Below are 10,094 nucleotides of genomic sequence, written 5' to 3'. Positions count from 1 at the left end.
TACCTGTCTAGAATCAAATGTCATGTGATCTGTAGCACCCGAATCAATTATCCATGTTTTACTCATAACAGGTGCAGAAATATTTAAAGACTTACCAACATTCTCTGAAGTTAATACCAGTGCTGAGGCTTGTTCAGAGACATCTTTCAGGGTCTGTGTTTCAACAACTGCTGATGTGGATGATGCCTTTTGATTTTTTTTCGAACGGCTATGATCCCACCATTCTGGATATCCTACCAACTCAAACAACGACTTTTGGTATGACCTGTCCTATTGCATTGATCGCATTTGTAGAAGGACTTGTCAATACCATTAGTCGTTTTCCCATTGTTTGGCCGATTTTGTGGATTTTGAGTAGATCTGTTCCGAGCCACCAGAGCACTGGGTTCAAGAGCTCCAGAATCTCCTTTGAAGGAGGTATTACGGACAGCTTCGCGTCGAACCAACGAATAACATTCATCTAAGTTTGGTATTGTATCTCTACGCAGAATGTCTCTTCGAATAGGATCAAAAACTTCATCTAAGCCAGCCAGAAATATGTGAACTCTCAATCGTTCGATGGATTTGTGGTAGGCTTTGATATCTTTTGGGTCATTCATAACCACTTTATCACGATGATCCAACATTTGAAAAATTTCAGTCAATTCCCCATAATAAATAGAAAGAATTTTCCCATTTTGTTTTGATGAGAAAGCCTTTTGATTCAATGTGAAGACTTGTAACTCATCACTTCCCTCATAGAATGCTTTTGACAAAGCATCCCATATATCATATGCTGTGGGAAGACGTAAATGACGCCTCATGATTTCTGGTGACATAGACATTAGCAAACACCTTTTGACCTTTTGGTTTTCAGCATACCATTTTTCATAGCCTGCATCTGATTCTGTAGGTGGCTTGGTCTTGTTCCGAATGTAGGAGATTTTGTCTCTTTCAGCGATTTGCATTTCTATGAGTTGAGACCATATGTCGTAATTTTGCTATGTGAGGATGATTCCAGCATTAAATGCTCCTTCAGATTGAACTACAACCGGAATGGATTTATTCACACTAGATTCTGAAGCTTTCTCGCTCATTTTAAATATTAGCACTTGACTTTCACACAAATCAAGACAAAAGAATTGCACAAGCGGTGGATTGATAGAAAAGAAATTGAATTGTGGAAAGGACAAAATCTTAGTTTTGTTCCTTATGCTTTGAGACTCGAGCAAAGATCAAGAGGTTTGATGATTTTGAATAGATTGGCATGTCATATCGAGAGAGATTGAATAATGACTCTGATACCAAGTTAAGATTGAAACTTGGACCTAACTCAACCCCAAAAGCTAGCTCAAGGAGGGAGGATTGTCCAAGCCAATATATACAATTCCCAAGTTATTTATCCTACCGATGTGAGACAATTAACACACCCCTCTCACGCCCAGGAATGAACATCTGGAGCGTGGAGTTTACAAATGACCCAATTATGGGCAGAACGGGTGACCTAATTATAGGCAGTCCAACACATAACGGTGAAACCCGGGCTCTGATACCATGTTGAATACTAAAAATTATACATTCTCTCTAATTCACTTGATCAAATTTACAAGGCATATATAGAGCCTTTACAAATCAATCCCATAATTACAATAGGTATCAAATCACTAAATTATAGCTACAAATCAATCACCTATAATTAAACATAATATCCTATCTAATTATACCATGCATATCATATCTAATTATAATATGTATATCTCATACAATATTTATTTATTCAACAATTGGCTACGATTTTAGACACTTACATTCTCTTGTTCACTTAGCATTATTATGCTTCACTCTTAAGTTTGTTCTCTGGACTGACTTAAACATTGGAAGGTTCACGTCGGAAAACTCTCTGGCGCCTCTTAACCTTATTTTTGTCCGTACAGATGCCTCAGCACCTGCCCAACCCCAAAAACTTAGAAATTTGAAAACTCGCTCATCAAACTGAAACAAAGATAAAATTTTAGTATCATCGGATTCCTTAATGACATGTCGAGCTTAATTATTTGTAAGTATCCGATAGCTACCCGTGATTTTGACAATTTAAAGAATCAGACAATATGATTCCTTATCTTATCTCGTCATTTTCAAATGTAACTTCCAAAATAATATTGAGCAATTACTTTTTCAGAATTTAATTATATTATATTTTTCCTCAAATGAAATGAAATAAGGTGTGATGTCTCGAAAATTAGAAGTCCACATGAACCACGTGAGTGCAAGTTATTAAATTCCTTATATATTTTATTAAATGATTTTAATGCATGCTTTCATATAATTTATGATTTTAGCATTTTAATTATTTATGTTTATTTAATGTACGTTAAAATATTTTCTTGAGTTTTATGTTTCAGGCGAATATTCGAGGCGAGATCGAGGAAAGGAGACCGGGACGATTTTTAGTAAATTTTAATGTGGAATTTTATTGTTAAGTAGATTGGGTGTTTTAAATAATTTAATTAGTTTTTAGCATTTTAAAAAGTCTAATTTATTTATTTAGTGCTTTTAAGAGTTTAAAACTCTTAGAGTGTAGCAAATGTGCATTTTATTTTAAATTGGAGAATTTTATAAAATTAGTGTGTGTTTATTTTAATTGGGGGATTTTATGTAAAGATTAGTGGGGGTTAATATTTTATTTAAATTGTTACTGGAATTAATATTTTTTTTATTAGCACCTTAATGATACAATTAAGTAATTTATTCCCTAATTTCTACTACACAATTCAAGCACACACTTAAGTCAAAACACTCACACCTTTACACCCATATATACGTATATCATATACACACACATATTCAAACAATTCAACATTATTACACAAACATATACACGTGAAACACATACACATTCAAAGATAATTTTCAAACTTTTTGACTAAAGGAAGGGAAATACGTTTCAAACTCTTTTGCACCAATCTCCTCTCCAATTATTTTCTCCTTCCTTTTCCCTTTCCTTTCAACAAGCATCGTTCCTTTCCTCTGCCATTTTCCAGCAAGATTTAGTGAGTTTTCTTCAAGAAAAATCAACAAAGTTCGTCCCGGATCGTCTCCCGTATCATCTCCGCTTCGGTATCGTCGTTACGGTATTTTTAAATATCAAAAGGCACGTATATTCTGTTCTTGCTGCATCGATCATGTCATATTATGTGTTGTGTTGTTATTTATGCGAAAATTATATGTGCGATGCGTAGAAGTTTGAGCAATCACGTCTAGATCAAGTTTGAAACAATTTTGGATCACCAAATTCACGTTTTTGTTGTTCTGAAAAATACTGCGATTTTTCAGTAAAGATTTTGAGAAAACTTTTAACTAGAAAAACGTAGATCTTTTCGATACGTTCGATTTGATATAAAATTCGAGTTATTTGGATTAAAAACGAGTGAGTTATGATGTTTTTCGTAGGACTGCTCAAACTGCATTTTTTAGAAACGTTTTTGTTGTTCTGTAAAATACTGCGATTTTTCGGTACATATTTTGAGAAAACCTTTAATTACAAAAAATTAGATCTTTTTGATACGTTCGATTTGATATAAAATTCAAGTTATTTGGATTAAAAACGAGTGAGTTATGGTGTTTTTAGTATGACTGCTATTTTTAGATCCGAAAACTCATGTTTCGCTGTTCTTTCGAAAACTGCAATTTTTTGGTACATATTTTGAGAAAACTTTTAATTACAAAAACGTAGATCTTTTTGATACGTTCGATTTGATATAAAATTCGAGTTATTTGGATTAAAAACGAGTGAGTTATGGAGTTTTTAGTATGACTGCTCAAATCGTGTTTCAAGAAGGTTATGAATTTTAATATGTTCTTGAAGTTTTTATGTTGCAGGCTTTGTTGGAGATCGACGGGTGATCGTTGCTGCATATAAGAAAGTTATTAATGATGTTTAGAGTATTTTTGAGGTTTTGATTCATGTCGTTAAGAGCTTGAATTATTAAGAAGTCGTAAGAAATAAACTTTAATATAAATGACAGTATTTTGGGTCGTATGAATTGTAGGGTGATTATAAAAGTTTATTTCATTGTTCTGGTGTCCTAGAATGGTCTCATAGTGATGAATCTTGATGCATTATGTGTTAATTGGGAGAATAGATATGTCGAAAAATTTTCATAAAATAATTCGTCGAACAGAGCGGACACGGACCCAGACACGGAGGCAGGCACGGGGTCCGTGCCTTCTTATTTCATCACAACAATTTTTAAGCGCACGGACACGGACCATGATAAGGACCTAGGGACGGGGTCCGTGTACCTTCAGATTTTAGGTATATTCTTTTATTATTTAAGGTTTGATTTGAGGTTTTATGCTATGGTTTAATATGATGTTTTACAAGGTTATGTCATGGGAAATTATAGAATGTTCTAAGAATTTATTTAGCTTGGGATTAAGCATGACATTTACGTTTAAGTTGTACAAGTTAAGTTTATGTATTCATATTAGCATGTTGCAGCAACGACCCGATTGACATCCAACGAATCCCTCAACACCAAGTAAGTATGTATGACGTGCAAAGAAAATATTTGAAGTTTTGAGGTATGCTAAATGTCTTGTGACCAAAAGTGAATGGGTTTGGAAGTCGGTGAACGTGGCCGAGGATCTCTCCACCCCGTTAAATTATGAACGGGTTTGAAGTTAGGATTGGAAAGCGTTAAATTATGAACGGGGACCAATCCGCCCGTTAAATTATGAACGGGTTAGATCGTGGTTGTGAAGCGTTAAATTATGAACGTGGATCAACTGGCCTGTTAAATTATGAACAGGGATCTTATGTATGTGGCAGTGGATACGTCCCTGTCAGCCCAGTACCGTGGTTTGTCTGATCAGATATTTATTATGTTATGGGTCACTTGCTTTGAAACATCCTCTACGCAAAATGATGAAGTTAAGTATGTTGAAGTATGAAAGCATGTTTAAAGAAAAGTTTATGTGATGGCACGTCATATTATGTATGCATGTATGTTCAAAGTTTATGCAAAGCTCAAGTTTATGAAAGTTCAAGTTATTATGCAAGTTCAAGTTTCAAAGTATGAATGTTCAAGTTCAAAGAAGTTTATGAGCGTTCAAAGTTATTATGAAAGTTTAAGTTTATTAAGAGCTCAAGTTTATTACGCAAAGTTTAAGTTTCAAGTATATATGTTATATTTTGAAGTTGTATGTGGTTTTATTATGTAATACTCGTTATTCGCAGTTTATACGTGTTGAGTCTTTAGACTCACTAGACTTGATCGATGCAGGTGAGTATGTTGATGAGGAGACAGGAGGTGGCGACCAAGGGGCAGGCTTGGATTGAGCGGAAGGCTAAACCCGAGGACCACTATGTTTATGTTTTATGAAAACTTTAAAAATATTATGTTTTTATGTTGGTTGTGAGATAATTTGGAATAAGTACTTTGTTGGAAAATTTGAGTATGAGATGTTGATTTTAAATATTATTATGTTGAATGATAAGTAACGACTGTATGAATTTTATGTTTAAGAAAATTTTAAATTTTTCCGCAAATTTTGAAGTAGTAAAAGTACGGTTCGTTTCATAAGGCATTGGATCATGAGTAACACCTTGCATGAGATTGAAAAACAGGTAGATGCCTTTGAAAGAATATCAAAATAAATCTCATATCCAAATATCATAATCAGTCACTACTTCTATGGAGAAGTGTGTGCAAAATATTATATTGTTAAAGAAAGGATTGAACTTATAGATAGTAAAGAAGTGGAAACAATAAAAAAAAGAGTAATATTTCATATTTGAAAATAAAAATGAAAAATTCAATGTGATAAATAAGTTATTATAATATTAGTTTTTTAATAAAATTTCAAAAATACCATTAATTGTATAACACACATCTCTCTCTCTTCAAAATTATTTGGGCATAATAAGAGTGTACAAGAATATTTTCATCTATATACCAAAAAATATCTTAATCGTTCTTGAATAACCAAAATAATCATGGGACCGGCTTTGATATTTTAAAATTAAATTAAACGAAATTTAATGAAAAATCTAGGTTAAGATACAAAAAAAAATTAATTTTTTAATCGATTACTGAATAATCAGATTTTTAAAAGTTGCAAACACTTAATTTCATATTTTTGAAACACTAGTATTGTGGCAATTATGTGAAACACATAGTAATTTCTTATTTCTAAATAGTTATATAGCATATTAATGTAAGAAATAAATTCATATTATAAATATTAACAATATAAAAAATAGTTATCTTTCACATTAAAAAATACATTAATAAAAAAAATATACTCAATAATAAAAAAATCGATAAACCTAAAAAATAAAAATAAAAAAGATTTTTCGCCAGCACGATAATGTTGTTGCATCATGCATGACACAGCACTGTAGCACATGTCATCGCTGGCGCAAAGGAGATATATCTCACGTTTAGTAATGTCACGTTAGTCTTCACGATGGAAACAATAATTAAATTTAAAAAATATATATAAGATTTAAGATATAATTTTGATAATATAAAAAAAAAACAAAATTATAAAAAGATAAACATATTAAACAAACATCACACTTTCTCAAAGAAAATTTTTCAACATCAAACTAGAGATACTTAACAGTCCAGATCAAACTAGAATCGATCTGAATTTGATTCAATCTGGAACATTTTTAATCGTTTTTCTAATTTGAACATAATCCGACGTTAACATTGATTCGGATCGGGTTTACGGTGTAGTTGAATTTGATCTTATAATATTTTTTATTTGATTACACTGTTTCATAAAGAAAAGCTTCTTTATATACATTATGGTTTGACAAAAATAAACAAAAAAAAAATTGAATCCAAGAAAATTTAATCTGATTCAATTCAGTTTAATTTGGTTTCGAATTAAGCACTCGTATCAATCCGTCCCTGTATATTACAAGATTATTACATTTCCATTACGATCCTAAATCCGTTTAATCCGGTTCAGTTAACGTGATCCGTACGTCAAACCTCAAATTTTGTGACAGGTGAGAGCAACGTTAATTGATATACAATAAATGGGATTCCGGGGCTTCACATTTATGATCTATTTTTTTGGGTGAAAAATCAACAGACAAACATACATACATACATACATACATATATATATATATATATATATATATCAACTCGTGAAAATGTATGGTAGCAATGATTTTTAATATTATCTTATTCTATATATTAATGATGATACCTTGGAAAGGACTCGGGTCATTCTTGGACTCAGGCGGAAAAAGAAAGCTTACACGAGTCAATTTCAAATTGCTGCAATGAGTAGAGCGTGAGTAAAAATTTAGACAGGATCCCATAGCCTGGATATGGTACTTTTTCCCGTCCGGGGTACTTCCGCTTGGACAGGGTCCTATAGCCCGGCTAGGGTACTTTCTTCTGACCAGGGTACTTTCGTCCAACCAAGATACTTTCGCCCGAACAGGATACTTCCGCCTGACCAAGGTACTTTTGCGGACTAGGTTCAGGTCACCCGACCGGTATGGATCACCATGCATCATTGGCATAATAATCAGTGCCCATGACAAGACCTGAACAGTATGGGTAGCCATGCTTACTAAGAGATGACAGGGCATCGGTAGTTGTCAGAGTACAGGGTGTGGGCAGTTGTCAGATGACAGAACATGTGCAACTATCATAGGACAGATGCATGAGCAGCTGTCTAATCAGGAACAATGTCCATGTACTATAATCGAGGTCATCTTCTCCCTTGTAAATATCAAGATTTGCTCATTTAACAAACATTGCAATCAACTGCATTCAATAATTATCTCTCTACTTGGTGAAACTTGTACTGACTTGAGTTGACAGCGCCCCACTGACATTATCTTGTTGAGTGTGCGTAGATTGTCTGACCCAGACAGACTAGGCCAGAGCACCCGAGAGACGAGGCTAGACCACTCGGGAGACCAAGCCAGACCACTTGGGAGACCAGGCCAAACCACCCAGGAGATCACCAGGTCATATTCATCCCATCATGTTAAAATCTTTACAGGGAAAGTAAACTTATCTGCTCGGATAGATTGCTCACTCAAGCTCACTCAATCTACCGGGGCATCATCAATTAAGATTGCTAAGAGACACAAATTAGTGTCTTGGGATGATTTTTAAAATCTTCAAAAATTAATTTTTCCTTCTAAAAAATTTTTTTTGTGACATTGGTTATTTTCTTCTTGATTTAAGAATATTTTTGTTTGCATAAACTGTGTTTTCTTTCCTAATTTAATTTTTGCGTGTTAACTATCTTCACAAAAACAATTATGAGAACATATCACATAGATTAATTTTATGATATGGATCTCCAACATCATCCGGTCTATAAAAAAATATTAATTTTAATGTCAAAAATATTATTTTTCATTGTAAATATATGTCAAACAAACTCATCTCACAAATATATATATATATATATATATATATATATAAATATATATATGAGACTTACAAATCTATCTTTATTTGCAGTTAATAACAATCAACTTTTATTACGAAAGTAATAAAAAATTTAACTCATAATAAAGCATGAGTTTCGAGAAAACATTTATATATTCTTATTATTTCACATACAAAAAAATTAGTTAATTTTCACTACCATAAATTTTCATTTTTATGAATACAAATAGTTTGGGTCATATTTTACACATGTGCCTAATATCAATTATATTTATATGGCAAACAATAACATAAATATAACATAAATAATAAACTTCAGTTATTTATGTATGGACGAACACTTGTCATTTTACCAAAAATTATAATTGATTGTAATAGTGTAAATCGTATAACTACTCAAGCACAATATATCGATTGATTTATACACCAGGGATAATTATTACACCAAACGAGCTATATCTCAATAATTGTACTCGTTAAAATCAATGAAAATCGAATTCGTGACTTTGACTCTAATAACAATTGTAAGACCGAGCGCTTGTATCTAGAACAAAAGCTATAGATGTTAGCCAATATGTAACTTTATTTCCTTTTACTCGTGGAAATGCACAGTAAACCTGTTTGGATGTCTTTCTGCTGATATTGTCTCAAATGAGTCTGTGGAGATCAGTCTTACTCTCTCTATCGTTGATTATGTCCTCAACATAGACAATATTGTACGTTAGAATCTAACGTCACTCTTTTAGGGTCCATCAATCCTACTAGATTAAGCGGCACAACTTCAGCAGCTTAACACACGTGAACTTTCTACGAGATCACTCAGCCCAATTCTACTATAACTCTTGCACGCTTAACCCAACATCCTCAATATGTATATAAATATGCTTCTTGGAAGACTTGAACTCATGATCTCTTTCTAGATCAATTATATGATAAAACACTTACCAATAGACCAAAAGCTATAACTGCTAGGCAATATGCAATTTTATTTTCTTATACATTTGACAACGCAGAGTGCACCTATTTTCTGTTGTAAAATTTTAAATTATTTAATAAACATGCATAAAACATACCTTTGAAGCGCTTAATATAATATATAGAGTCTATTTATATCAAAGCTAATATTATAATACTCAAAACTCTAAAACTAAATCCAATTAAACAATTTTAAAAAGAGTACAATGAGATATCGGTTACGGTGTTCTAATGCGCAACAGAAGTTCAAAATTATTTTCTAGCAAGAAAAATCGAACACCGCTAGTGTGTAGCAAATACAAAAACACAAAATATCATTCGTAGTGTGTTTAGAATTTTACCTATCAATCTCAAGAGATTGATGATGGCTCCAACTAAGGTGTAAACATCTTAGTTCTTGAATGACAAGACAATCTACAATTTTCCTTATTCTTGAAATCTTTCCTTCAAAATTAGGTCCACCACTAACAAGCTAGACCACTCTAATTTTGCACTAGAAAAATTAGAGCATTTTTCGTTGATAAGTGTAGGATTTCCTCAATAATTGAAGATGAATAGTGGCCGAAAATTACTATATATATATATATATATATATATATATATATATATATATATATATATATATATATATATAATCACACGAATAGAAATAAATTTTCACAATTAAAATTACCATCTAAGAAAATTGATTGATCCTATCTG

At 32.3% G+C, this 10,094-nt stretch overlaps 1 long non-coding RNA gene across 1 annotated transcript; it reads left to right on the top strand.

Annotated features, from left to right (window-relative positions):
• Positions 1 to 2,858: 2,858 nt before the first annotated feature.
• On the top strand, positions 2,859 to 5,530 carry LOC140806520 (uncharacterized). Its single transcript, XR_012112571.1, has 2 exons — positions 2,859 to 3,130; positions 5,265 to 5,530. It is a non-coding gene; the product is annotated as an uncharacterized lncRNA (long non-coding RNA).
• Positions 5,531 to 10,094: the final 4,564 nt, after the last annotated feature.

Source organism: Primulina eburnea, chromosome 12, assembly GCF_022965805.1.
Source record: "Primulina eburnea isolate SZY01 chromosome 12, ASM2296580v1, whole genome shotgun sequence".
Classification (NCBI taxonomy): domain Eukaryota; kingdom Viridiplantae; phylum Streptophyta; class Magnoliopsida; order Lamiales; family Gesneriaceae; genus Primulina; species Primulina eburnea.
The sequence above is the reverse complement of the archived record's forward strand: the minus strand, read 5'-3'. Positions and strand labels throughout refer to the sequence as shown.